This window comes from Opisthocomus hoazin, chromosome 6 (genome assembly GCF_030867145.1).
Source record: "Opisthocomus hoazin isolate bOpiHoa1 chromosome 6, bOpiHoa1.hap1, whole genome shotgun sequence".
In the NCBI taxonomy this organism is placed as follows: Eukaryota; Metazoa; Chordata; class Aves; order Opisthocomiformes; family Opisthocomidae; genus Opisthocomus; species Opisthocomus hoazin.
Genome location: NC_134419.1, coordinates 62,377,134 through 62,391,646, shown reverse-complemented (window position 1 = coordinate 62,391,646; position 14,513 = coordinate 62,377,134). Strand labels below are relative to the sequence as shown.

At 38.1% G+C, this 14,513-nt stretch overlaps 1 protein-coding gene across 2 annotated transcripts in view; it reads left to right on the top strand.

Moving 5' to 3' along the window:
* MARCHF5 (membrane associated ring-CH-type finger 5) overlaps positions 1-14,513 on the top strand; it is a 34,613-nt gene that overhangs the window by 6,661 nt on the left and 13,439 nt on the right. The window lies entirely within an intron of this gene.

Here is a 14,513-nt window from a genome sequence, read left to right as displayed (position 1 = left end):
CCTTTAGTCTGAACTCCTGAAACTTGTGCTGGATGTTGTGCACTGTGAATAATCTCACTGACTGAAGTTGACGTATGAGTAAACCTTTGTAGGAGTAGAGTTCAACCAGGTAAGATATGCAGAGTAATAAACAAGATAAAACACTGTACAGGATTTCTGTAGTATTTTTAATTTTCACAAACTCTTTACTGTCTCTGCAGTTATTGTTTGTTCTACTTGTGCTGATTAAGCACACCTGTCTACATTGCCCTACCTGAAGGAATTGTTTTCTTTCTACACAACACAGTTAAACTTACTTTTTTGAAAAATGTCTTTCCCTGGCTTCTGGTCGAAGTCTATCAGCAACTAGAAGTACTTGGCTTTCTATTGTTCCTGTAAAGTAGGTTATGCATGCTTAGAAAGAAGAGAGTATGAGAATAAAGAATGGGCTGTGCTGGATTAGTCTCTGCCATAAAGGAAACAAGGTGTTCTTCCCTGTCTTTACCCCAGCTGATTGGAAGCTCATGTTGATACAGGAAGGAAAAAGCAAAATTATGTATATCTTAGAGTGAGTTTGCAGAATGAAAGTTTTAAACAGTAATAACTTTCTAATAGCTTGACTTTTTCATTATTGCTTCATCCCAGGTACATTCCTTGTTATTCCAGTTCTCTGTACGCCAGAGGCTCTGCGTAGATTGAGTTCTTCCAGTGTCTGCTCAGTGAAGATGATTAGTGAAGACTGTAGAATGCCTTTTGCCCATCTGTAGTATGAAAGTGTCAGCATGTTATTTATAAACTATCTTAACCTTTTGTCTGTCATCATATGTGCATTGTATTTCCGTCTTTGATGTCTGCTTTGATATGCTTAGGAACAAAAATACATGTTTTAATTCCTTAACTGTTCCCTTCTACCTGCAGACAGTAGGCAATTATTCCTCCTGTTTCAGTGTGGGGAAACTCCTGAGAGACTATTTGTCGTTTCTGGTACTAAAAATCTTGGTGTTCTGTGTATTATCAAGGCATTCAAATAATATTTTCATATGTTGTATCTGCTTAATCTAAAAAAGCTATGCAAAAACCTGGTTATTGATATCTTCCACATAAAAGTTCTCAGACCTTTATAATAGTGCTTAACTGTGATTGTTTCCTTTGGCATGGTGTCTTACAGTGCTTGCTGAAGTTAAAACTTTTGACAATTAATGCAAATGTATTGAATAAGTATCTTAACATGAATAATAATATACAGAGAAAGATCAATTAAAAGGTTCAGGTATTAATTTTGGAACATCTTTTAAATTAATACTTAAGGTGGTAATGAATGTGCTGGCTGTTTAGGACCTGTTTGCTTGGTGCTTCTGACTTCTTAATCTGCTTGTGGTCTTACTGTGCTGCAGAGTGGGTGGGAAGTTTCTTGTGTGAAAGTGATGAGAGTTTTGATGCATCGTACCTTTCTAATCTCAGCAACAGAATGAATTGGGTACCAGCTTGTTCTAGGATGTCATACCTATGTTTATCAAAAGAGTGCGTGACTTGCTCATTTTTCACTGGTACTTGCTGTTTACCACAAGTAGCAAATCCATCTTCAGTGTGGAAGAATGAAAAGACCCAATCTGGAGTAGTTAAATTCTTTTAAGCAAACTGCTTCTGGTTAATGTTTCTAAATGAAACTGTTACTAAGGTTACACAAGACGATCAAGGAGCTGGAGCGCATGACTTAATAGAGAAAGATAGAGGGAACTGGGCCTGCCTAGCCTGAAGAAGAGATGGCTTGGGGAGACCTAATAACCTTCCAACACCTACGAGTTTGTTGAGAAGACAGTCTGGCTCTTTTTGCAGGTTTCTGGCATGATGATGAGAAACAATGACTGTAAATTTGAACAGAGAGGGTTTCAGCATGTGGGGATGGGAAGCGATGCATTCGAGCTTTGGAACAGGTTGCCCAGGGCAGCTGTGGATCTCCGTTCAAGGGGCTTTTCAAGACCCAGCTGGAGAAAGCTCTGACAATCTGATCTGAATTCAGTGGTGCTTCTGCCTTGGGCAGGAGTCTGACTAGAGACCTCGTGTGGTCCCTTCCAACCCAAATAATTCTATGATACCAGTTCTAGACACAACCCCAATTTAAACAGGGAGACAACATGGTATTAGGGCTCTGTTTGCACTGCATGACATGAACATGCTGTGCTGGAGGTGCCAATAAAAGAGGTACAGTCCACTAATACCTTCTGGCAAATGTGCACATAGGCTTTTTTAGCATCTGCTCTGAAATCTGTACATAGAATGCTTTGGGTTGGAAGGGACCTTTAGACGTCATCTAGCCCAACCCCCCTGCAGTGAGCAGGGACATCTTCAACTAGACCAGGTTGCTCAGAGCCCTGTCCAACCTGGCCTTGAATGTTTCCAGGGATGGGGCGTCTACCACCCCTCTGGGCAATCTGTGCCAGTACCACTCTTGTCATAAACAATGTCTTCCTTATAACTAGTCTAAATCTACCCTCTCTTAGTTCAGAGCCACTGCACCTTGTCCTATTGCAACAAGCCCTGCTGAAAATATTTTCTCCATCTTTCCCATAGGCCCCTTCAGGTACTGGAAGGCCGCAATAAGGTCTCCCCAGAGCCTTCTCTTCTCCAGGCTGAACAGCCCCAACTCTCTCAGCCTTTCCTTGTAGGAGAGGTGCTCCAGCCCTCGGATCATGTTTGTGGCCCTCCGCTGGACCTGCTCCAACAACAGTATCTAAAAGTTAAGATGACTTCTTGTCTAGTTGGACTGGAATCTTGTTTTTCTTCCTTTTCTCTAAGATTATTTTGCTCTTCTGTTACTTTAATGCTAATACAGGTGCTTTTCATTGATAGCTTTCTAACCATTCAGTGAAAGTGCTTAGGCTCAGGGTTTTTGTGACAGTGATTCCGGGGAAAGTATTGTACACCTCCTGCCTAACACTAAAGTAGGATAAGAAAAATCCCAATCAAAATCACCACTTGTAAATGCGGGTTTAAAAAAAAATAGTTCGTACTGAAGTTGTATTAAATCTGGGACTAGCTGTTCATTTGTTTATAATTTTAAATCTTAATTATCTTAACTGATTAAGATAAAAATGAAAATTAAACTGGCCTGCTATAGAACTGTTTCCCTATATAAGTAAATACCATTTGATTTAAGGGCCAGCCATGGAATCTTGGTATATGCTTATGTTTGGAAACAACTCTCACAGGAAACAAACTTTTTGGAAAAGTGTAGCTAACATTTCTAGGCTTTTAGGTGATTGATTGCTGATGAGCATTATGAACTATTTAGTGTTCTCAGTTTATATATCTGTGCCTGTTTCTCCCTTTGGTCATGCGTATCTTCTTCAAGGTGTATGTGTTAAAGTGTTAACACGTTGTGAAAGCAGTGAACAGTAGAGTTATTCTGGACAAGAGGGGCTGGTGTTCATTGATTTGTTGTTTTTAAAGCCATTTTAATATAGTAGTTATTTCTATTATTCAGTCTTTCTAGAAAAAAGATTAGACCCTCTATTTTAAATCTGTAAAATTGTCTTTACATAGCCTTCTGATATCTCCTCGTTTGTTTCTCCTTTTACAAATGCCTCCTCTTGAGGTCTGAATACTTTTGTTTAGAAGTGGATATATTATATTTTACTAAAATGTGCCAACGTGCGTTAGCGTTCTATGAAGGATACAATTACAGAAGCCCATGTGCTGGGTGCTTGTGACTGTTCTGCCAGTGAGTCATGAGGTCATTCTACAGAGTGCTGAGGAGAGTTACTTAATCTTATGATTAGACACATTGGAGTTGTTCATATTTATTTTTTGTTGTTCTTAAGGTATTAATGTCCCAAGAATGTATATTTTTGGTGTTTAATTTTTTTAATTTTTAGGCCTCAAATTGTTCATTTTTTATTGTGTGTATTAGGAGGATATCAGATGACTGAGTTCAGTAGAGTTTTTTAGTTTGCTCATACTGTAAATTATCTGATAAAAATAGAAGTTATAAACTGAGAATAACTTGAGTAATAGTGTCTGTTCTAAAAACTCTTAGAGTTCAAAGCAGTTTGCTTGCTTTGGAGTATTCCTGCCAATTTTTGCAGCTTTAGGACTACACTTTTTTTCTCCTCTCTTCTTTGGGAGGACATAACAGAAAAATTGCTTGCCCTGTATGGTCAGTTTAACCGTGAAACTTTAGGCACACATCATGCAAAGAATTGAACTTTTATCTTACAATTTCCTTGCCTAAGCATAGAATGTAAAGTGAGTAGTCCTAAGTTTGGTTTCTTACAGATGAAGTCTATGCTAATATGTTTACTTTTGTAACTAAAGATATTGTGCCGAAAGATTAATTTGTATTTTTACATTACCTGCGTGATACTGGAAAAATGCTGCAGGAGATTGAGCTCACAAAATGCAGATTCTGTGAGTGGAATGTAACTTTGCGTTTCTTGTCTTCTATCTTTTGCTTGTCACAGCAACAGTTTAATGCGAAGACAGTTACAGTTTTAGACATGGTAAAGTTGATCTATTCTGTATGTATGTCACTGCTGATATTTGTAGTATCTGTCATCCACTCTGTATACATACCACAAATACCAGTATCAGTATTTTTCTGATGCAATGCAAAGTACTTGCTTAATGATTGTTTAATAGAACCTACATATTTTTATCTTCTTTTTGAGGCTGGGAATTGTATTTAACATTCTAGTTTAAAACAGCATATTAAAAACATCTCGATACTAATCTTTGAAATCACAGATATGCTTAATCCTTGATTAAGGAAGCTAATACGTACATGTTAACCTTCTGTTATGGAAAGGTAAATCTTCCAGGAGATACGAAGAACTAGTGCTTGTTATTCCTTGTCTCAGAACTTGAAGGAATAAAAATGAAAGCTAAATTCCTTTTAAGGCAACCAAACACTTGCTTTAACTTACATCTTGGCTAATAGAGGGAAAATGGATATAGTTTTGCTTATCAAATGGTATAGATAATTACAGAATTCTAACAAAGGAATGAAGCAGTTGTGCAGTGATTCCTAACCTTGGTCCATAGGCAGTTATTTTCAAGCAAGCAGTATATTGTAAGCAGAGTTGTTTTGATGTCAAGGTTAGCTTCAATGCTAGTGCTTTTAAATTCTTCAAGAATATTAGGAAGTTGTTTTCTGGGAACATTGACTGGGGAATCTTTTGTATGCATAATTAAGCTATAGCAGTATCTTAGAGTGCTATAGCATACTTTGAATCTCTTATGAAGAAACAACCTCCTGCGTTTTAGAGCTTCAGATCAATTTTGTGCTGCCTGCATTGATATTTTACACGCAAATCTTCCCTCTATTCTTTATTTAACTGTGGTCATTTAGTGTTAATAAGTTGGAGAGCTAAATGAGTCATTTGCTGTGCATTGTTCTCAGGTTTTTTTTTTTCTCCACCAACATTTTGTATGCCTTGGTTTAATTTAAGTGTCACTGTCTAACTGGAGAGAGTATTGACTGAGCTACTGAAAACAATGATGCAGATGCTCTTTCTTCTCAAAAAGAGTATAACTCAGGTCATGGTGACTGCGATCAAGGGTATAGTTGAAAATACTGTTTTCAGGAGGCTTCAAATGATTGAAGTTAGACATAGAGTTACTTGTTTGTTATACTTTTATTGTCTGGCAAGTAAATCCAATATATTGGAAACCATTGAGACTGTCAAAACCCAAAGTTTAGCTAATAGTGAAATGTGTAATATCTCTAGGGAGTGAGGACTGCTGTGAGAATTTAATACAGTAGATTGCAGAGAATTACAGCAATAATGGCTTTTAAAACTACTTTGAGGTCTGAAACTGTCTTCCTTTTTTAAATCTGGCACTGTTGCTAGAACTGAGACAATTTTTTTAGCCTCAGATAATAATCCATCCTCCTTTAAATCAGATAGTTAAGTTTGTCGGTAGCTGGATGTCCTGCCTTCCTAATATGTCATGGTATCTATTAGAGAAGTCTGTGTGTGGTCATCTTGCCATCTAGAGTTTTTGCAGTATCTTGAACATGCTAGCAGCTTTTCTTTCTTCAACCAGTGTAAATATTAGTATATGAATTGTAGCTGATCAAGCCTCTTACTACTCCAGTTATACCTTGGCTTATGCTGTTTTGCAATTAGACTTTGAGAGAAGTGAAGACTTAAAGGAATTTCTTCTAGTTTTCATTTTCCTCATCGGGAGGAGCTTTCAGACATACTGGTATACAATTTTGTGAATATTACAGGCAATTAATACATAATTAAGATGTTTAAAGGAACATTCAAGGTACTACTTTAAATAGCCTATAAAACATAATTTGCTAGTTGCTTCATATCTCTGTTACTTTCCATGTTTGTGGTTATCGACAGCTTTGTCAAACAATGCTTAAGAAAATGTTTTCCCTAGATAGCATGCTGTCTGCATTATTAAAAAAAAATCCATGAAACACTTAAGGGATTAACTTCATGCTATTAAAATTCTTCAGTGTTTGCTATGTGTATACATATATATACACACGTGACTACTTTTTCAGCTCTTCTTTTCAAATCGTGTTGTTCAAGCCATATTTCACTTTTGGAAGTAAATTGTTTGGTGTGGGTGGTTTGGTTTGGTTTTTTGGTGGTTCTTTTTCCGCTTGGTTTTAGTCAGTCTCTGCTGTGTTGTTTTTTTTTTTCCCCTCATAAATATGAGGGTAAGAATCACTGTTACTGCCCCTAGCAGGCACTCAGTGGCTTCAGTTGATAGAGTTGTATGCTAAGCTGCTAATATGTAATAGTTTAATTAGCAAAATGTGTAATGTTTTAGTAATAAGGTGCTTATTGCATGAGTAATAGTTTTATGTGATTTGTCCTTTGCACATTTTTAGGAGGGCACTGTTTTCCCTCACTTAAGAAGTAAAACAAATGTTTGTAACAGCAAAGTTCTTTGTATATTTAGAGGCTCATAGCAAGGCCACTGAGCCTTTGTGACTTACCAAATTCTCCTTTTGAAAAAGTGAGAGTATGCTAATATAAAACAAAGCCTTTAAGAGAACTGAGTTTTTAAGTCTTTGCAAATGGGATATGCATGAATAACTGGCTGCAAAAGTTTAATTTGTCCAGAATGAAAGGTAATTTTTTTACCGATAGTCTAGGTTGTCTTTGACAAACTAGAAACTCAAACACAGTTACAGAATGGCCGGGGTTGGAAGGGACCTCTGTGGGTCATCTAGTCCAACCCTCCTGCCGAAGCAGGGTCACCTACAGCAGGCTGCACAGGATCTTGTCCAGGCGGGTTTTGAATATCTCCAGAGAAGGAAACTCCACAACCTCCCTGGGCAGCCTGTTCCAGTCCTCCGTCACCCTCAGAGTGAAGTTCCTCATGTTCAGATGGAACTTCCTCTGCTTCAGTTTGTGCCTGTTGCCCCTTGTCCTGTCGCTGGGCACCACTGAAAAGAGCTTGGCCCCATCCTCCTGACACCCACCCTTCAGATATTTGGAGGCATTTCTAAGGTCCCCTCTCAGTCTTCTCTTCTTCAGGCTAAACAAGCCCAGCTCCCTCAGCCTCTCCTTGTAGGAAAGAAGCTCCAGTCCCCTCATCATCTTTGTAGCCCTCCACTGGACTCTCTCCAGTAGCTCTTCATCTTTCTTGAGCTGGGGAGCCCAGAACTGGACAGAGTACTCCAGATGGGGCCTCACTAGGCAGTGTAGAGGGGGAGAGGGAGAGATTCCTAAATCTGTGGGAGATTTCTTATTCTAAGTTCGGTAGAAGCAAAGGCCATAAGAGCCTTGTAAGGCATGATTCAAGCACAGTGGGTGGTGGCTGGCAGTCAAAGGTTTAATTTTATCCACAAGCTAGAAAGTTGCCGACAGGATTTTGTGAACTGCCCTTTACTCATATCTGTGCCTTTATATAGTGCAGGTAACTCCAGTGTAAAATATTTCTCCTTAATTAAAGCTGTAATTGAGAATAGATTAAAGTTGAACTTCTAGTAATCAGTAGATCTTTCTGGTATACTTTCTAGTTAATTCTTCTATGTTTTGTTTTTATGTGTTTGACTGCTTATTGGGTTTTAGTCATCCATGGGCTTTTATTAAAAGCTTTTTAAGATCTGGTTTAAACAATGCTGTCCTGTGATTAGAGGAAGTCAGAACCTATATATGGATACCACTTGTGTGGCCATATGTTCACACCAACATTAGCTTGATATTCTCTACTTAACCTTTCCCTGCTGTTTTTAATGAAGGCACTACTTTTGTAGTAAAGGCTAATTGCTATTGTTTCTAGATTCTCATCAGCTTCTCTGTTACTCAGCATTATAATCTATCCTTGATGACTAGGCAGAGCAGAATTGGGTATTGGGTCAGATGACTTTCAGGAACTTCCTTTCAAGATTTTAGACTTTTGTTTCAAGATGACAGCATGCTTTCTAGTTGAACAATCCAGGCTGGCATATGGCTGCTATGCCATGCTGCCTGAAAAAGGATCCGCAGAAGTCCTGATGGAGCGTCGAAGACTACTATTTTTGCACTGGTATCTCTGTTACTCACTCTGTGTGTGTTTGGTTTTTTCCTTCCCCTTAGGATAGTGCAAGGATTTTCTGAGTTTCATAGACAGAGCTTGGATTGAAGATAGAAGTATTTTCCATGGTGTGTGATGGCCAGGAAAATACTGGGGAAAGAGCCGTGCTCCATCTGTAACTGTTGCAGTCTTTCTCTGCTAACCAACTTCCACCATGCTGGTAGATAGGTCTGTACGCATTCTGCTGTTGAAATCTTTGTGATAGTTTAGGCTTTGCAGCCAAGTTCATCTCTTCCAGTGCGTAATTTCCTCTGTGAAGCATGATGTAAGTTAGCATTCCTTGGGTTAAGTGATATTCCCCTCTTTGTAGTCTTTACCAGGGATACTAGGCTAGGTTTGCATTCTGTTGTGAGCAAGTAGCGGCCCTCCAGCATAAGAAGCTTCTTCCTGCTGGTTCCTTCAAACTTGGAAAAGAAAGTGTTTAGCAGTAGCAGTTGCAATGCATTGTTTCTCTTGCTTTTTGAAAGAACAGTTTGCTGTGTTGCCCTACTAAAATTCTAGCCAGCTCCAAAGCAGCGTGCCTGTGTTGTATGCTGCTAGGTAACTCTGACTTTTCCGACATCCTGGTCTTCCCACTTAAACATGATCTTACAGTATTTAGAGTGTAGTTGGCAGGTTTAGTAGCAGCTTATCGCTATTCTTCATTAAAGATATTTTATCTGTCACTATAGACTATGCATAAGAATTGGTTACAGAAGCTCATGAAAAACTGCCTCTTCCAGACAGCAAATTTGTGGGTCATCCTTTGGAACAATGCCTTTTTGTGGCCAGTTATTGGAGTGCTTTGTCATTTCATCCAAGATACGTTTTCACCCCTCACTGCATTGGCTCTCTGTGCTATCAGTTATGTTTCAGCCTTTTCACATTTTTCTTTTTGGATGTGAAATTCAATTGCAATGAGCCACTTGGTCACTTACTACTTAGCAGTACAAGGATGGTTTACTCTGATAGCAAGATATCAGCAAATTCCTGCTGCTTTAAGGGAAAGCAGTGTGTTTTATGATGTGGGAGAAATGCAGAAAAGTTTTCTTGAAGAGATTTATTGTACTTTAAGAAGGATCTGTAATGAGAGGGAGAAATGCTTTTTAGCTTATGGCTCTGGAGCACGTCATGCGTGTTCGGATTTACATTTCCCATGGTAAGGGTTAGGTCATGCTAAATGTCTTGCAAAAATTTTCTGAGAAGTTTTCTGGTTTTGCTTGCTGTTTATACATGTGTGCCACTGAACATCGGGGAAAAATGCCAAGGCTTTTTGCATTCTGTCTTGCAGTACTGAATATTTTAAACCAGCCTGTAAAGCAGCTGTGCTGTCCCAGTCTCACAAGTCATCTTCCATTAAGTGTTGTTGACACAAGGATATCTGCTGGGCTCACGGGACATTAAAGATTTCTGCAAACTTTTTAGTAGTGTGTGTATATATAAATTACTTTTTGGTGTTGCTTATACTTTGGTGTTGCTTATACAGTCGTGCCTGCTTGAAAACAAAGCTGTATCATGGTGAATTCAGCTCCCGCGGACTGAGGCAGATTTGATGTAAATAGCAAATTACATCCTGTCCTGCCTCCAATCTTAAGACTGGTTTGGGAACAAAGTAAGCTTTAGGCTTATAGCTCAACAGAAGGAAAGCAGTCTGCCTGTAGGTGTGTCTGTTTGTACTGGAGGATCTTACTGGTGTGTTGGAGCTGTAACTCCAACCAGGTACGGGAGAGGGTGGCTTCCTTACTGATTAGAAACTCGTGGTTTGGAGAAACCTGTTTACAGGCGGGCCTTGGCTTTCTAGATTAGTCATATAACATTTGGAGTGTCGGATCTCTAGTCTTTAATACAACTTTCTTTCCATCTGCTTTGCTCTTAACCTATGCAATGTCCTGAAAAGAGTTTGACTTTGGTAGAGGAAAAAAATGGATGCAATATATGAGTTATTCCTGGAGTCAGAATAGAATTTTTGAGACCGGACAGCTTTAGATGCGAGGGAGCTGAATCTAAAAGGCATTTGTAACCCTGTATTCGAAGCTGAAATAATGATATTGGCATGTTTTTCATGTGTGTTTTGTTTTGGTTTTTTTTAAGCCAAGGAAGTGTGGAAAAATACATTAGTGTTATTGATTTGGCTCTGTAGAAAGTCATCAAAGAAAAAGGTTTGAGTTTCTGTCAGAAACAATGCTTTGTTCCTCCTTGTCAGCCTTTTCTATTTCAGGTTACCCGAGTAGCAACCTGATTCAGTGGTAACAATCAAGGTCATATTTTATTCAGTACAAGAAAATGGCAAATCTGGCAAGAGCTAAGATACTTATTTTGAAATGGTTTTATTTAGCCCTTTCTGCTACAGCTGCTGTCAATGGAAAGAGATAAACCTGATGACAGAATACAAGGAATTTACTGTTCATTATTCATGACTTGCTAAAGGTTTAAGTCTGTAAAGGATTTTGTTATCCTTTTCATGGGTCTTTCAGGTTTTCAGATATGATTGTCTGGCAATAAATTGGATAAAGCAATTAATGAAAAGATGGATGTTTTTCTTAACTTATTAACCTTAACAGAAAACTTGAATGGAATTTAATCTACAGAGTACTCATGGACAAATTCACTAGTTAAAATTGAGGTGTAGCAAGATTATGTTCATGCTTAAATCTGTCATTATTTGAATAAACTTTAGACTTCTGTAGTATGGTGGCATCTGACCTTACTGGCACCCACAGACCTAGTTACATCTATTGTGAAGCCTTTAGTTTAAAAATAAAAATCTAAGTTACAAATTTAGAGCAGTTGTAGACCTAAATAGGATGTGGAATGAATGAATGAATGTTTACCTTAAATGCAGCAAAAAACTGTCAAAGAGGAACAATTATTAGTAGCGTTGTATTGTGTTGTTTGTTCTTACAGTAAATTTGGGGTTTCTTGGTGTAAACAGAAAATTAATAAACGTTGCAAGAACTTGCGTTCCGTAAGAACTCCTTGATATCAAGTGCAATGAATCAAAATGTCTGCCATGCTTTGTAATTCTTTCAGATCTTTGTCGTGGTCTGAGCATTTTCATCTAGATTCTTACTAACTTGTGGCTTGGCCATCTTTCCTCCTCCGGCTTAGGAAGGTTCATGTGTCCTTTCATTTAGGACTGCTGTAGGTGCATATCAGGAGCATGAAGGTGAAAGGAGGGATGGTATTACAGGAGTGCGTAACACGACGATTCTGATTTGAACAGATGTTGTGGGGAAGGACAGAAAAAAGCAAGTCAGACTTTGCTTTTAACTTCCCATTAAGATGGATGGAAGAAATTGAAGTTCTGATTGAACATGTCAGTCTTCCAGCTGAACAGTCGTCTTGAATGCAGACTGATGCAGTTCTAGTTTTAAAGCACCAATGTTAAAATTTGCATATGTACCTATTATAATATGTTCTGTACTTAAAACTGGACATGTGGACATGACAGTTATGTTTGTTTTATCTGTTGTTCAGTGTTAAATTGCTTTTCCTGCAGTCTTCTGGAATCAGCATCCCAAATTGTGCTCACTTTCACAAGTATGCCAGTAATAAGTTGCTACAGGCTGCGTTCTGCTCTCACACACTCACAGCTTAATTTCAGTATACTTCTACGACTATAAATCACAAAAAGATTCAGTGCTTTAAAAGAGTCTCTTCCAAATACTTTATAGGCACAGTTATTCCTACAAACAAAATGTGGTTGTTCTTCTGTAGAGAAACATTTTCAGTTTACAAATAGAATACTATTCAAAATAGTGAGGTCTTAAAAGCAAGCTGTTAGACAACAATATTTTTCATTACGTCAGGTTTGAGCCTGACAAAATTCCAAGTTTCCCATTGTAGATTCTTTTTTCTCCCCTTTTTCCTCATAGAGGAGTTAAAAACAAAGCAAAAACAAAACACCCAACCTGTTTACAAGTGACATACTAGGGAGAAAGTAGTGACCTTTTAGAGGAATTACTGTATTTTTGTTGCTTAGAAAGTGGCTTTAGTAAGATTGGCCCCTGCTGTGCTTATAATTCCCGTCTAAATTTTGTCTAATAAGCTTTAGTTAGTTACAAGTGTTGCTTCTTTTCTGTTGTGTGGTTTGTTTGTATTTTTTTTTTGGAAGCGGTGCAGAGGAAAGACCTTCAGTACGTAGATTTTCAGGTATAAATTTGTCAAGTAAGTTTTCTGACAACTATTTAGCGCTGGTTTCCATAAGGGAATTTCCATATGACAATCTGGCTAAATGACTAGAGTTGGAGGGATGGAACACCTCTCCTGAGGGAGCTGGGGCTGTTCAGCCTGGAGAAGAGAAGGCTCCCGGGAGACCTTACAGCAGCCTTTCACTGCCTGAGGGGGCCTACAGAAAAGCCAGAAAGGGACTTTTTACAAGGGCCTGTAGTGATAGGGTGAGGGGTAGTGGCTTTAAACTGAAAGAGGGTAGATTAGATTAGATGAAAGAAGCTCTTTCCTGTGTGGGTGGTGAGGAGGCACTGGAACAGGTTGCCCAGGGAAGGTGTGGAGGCCCCCTCCCTGGAAGTGTTCAAGCCCAGGCTGGATGGGGCTTTGAGCAACCTGGTCTAGTGGAATGAGTCCCTGCCCATGGCAGGGGGGTTGGAAGTGGATGGTCTATAGGGTCCCTCCTGACCCAAACCATTCTATGATTCTGTGATGATTCTATGAATTCTAAACTGTAATTTCTCCTCCCAGATGCTAACAAAGGTTAGAGATGGGATGCAGAAAGGGCAGACTGAAACAAAACATATGAGGAGGGGAGGGAATAAAGGTGGAGTAGTTGAGAAGCTGAAACAAAAAAAAAACATTGATGGAAGAGTTTAAAAGGCTAGGAAGAAGATTTGTTACTGACAGCAAATGCTAGAGGAGGGAGAAAAGTGTCATGAACCACTGTAGCATCCCCACATAGAAACTACAGTCAAGATTCTTTAATCTTAGCATTATTTTGTTTAGTAGTGCTAGAATATTACTCAGCTTCCTACTATCTCAATTACTGTCTGTTAGTGGTTACACATAAGAAGCCTTTAACTGTTTTATCTTAATGATGTTACTCAAATTAAGAGAATGAAAGTGAAGCATCAAAAGTGTGCTACAAAACTTCAGTTAGTACTTAATGTCTAGTTAAATTGTATCTTGATATTAAATTATAGGGATGCTGTTGCTACACACTTTTGTAAGGGTTTAACTACAATTGCAATGGCTTGTGTAAAATACTTATCTAAAAATTTTATCAAATCAGATTATATTTGTAGTAAGATCCCGATTTTGTTAGGTTCTAGTTTATGATCTAAACTTCAGTATCTTCAGTATAGGCATTAGCAAGTTACTTCACAGTAAAAACTAAATTATTGGGTCAACATATCTGGTATTTTCCTAGTTTAGGTCCATATTTTCCGTTCTCTTGCAAGTTGTAAGGTGTCCAAGAGTCTGGCCTAATCATCCGATCAGATATCTGGGAATTACTAGGGTACTACTACTACTCTTCAGGTCACATAGCCTGTCAGTCTTGTGTTATAGAATTAGTATGTTTGAATTTTATATATCCAGATAATTCTTCAGTGCCGAAATTTCCTTCTCTAGTGGTACCTTAGTATGCTTGAAGTACTTTGTAACTTAAATCAATTTTGTGTAATATTAATTATCTGAATGAAGTACTTTCCCTTTCCAAGGAGAGGGAGTGAATTGAATATATTTATTTATGGTTTCTTTTTTAATACATTGTGTCATTTATGCTGTTTTGTCATTTAAGTAGTTTGGAGTTGGTTTCCCAAGTAACAGACTACTGTATTGATCTTCTATTTTTAATTTTAAAAACTTACCAAAATGTCTGCTGTAGGAGGAGATGATAATACATTTAAAAATATATGGATTTTTCATATGATGAATTATTCAGAAGTTGAACTACAGTCTCAATGCTTTGTAATTAATAAATTATCTAAAAGTTCATTTAGTAATTCATACTGTATTAAAACCCGTTGTTTAGCTGTCTGTAATATTATGTTAAT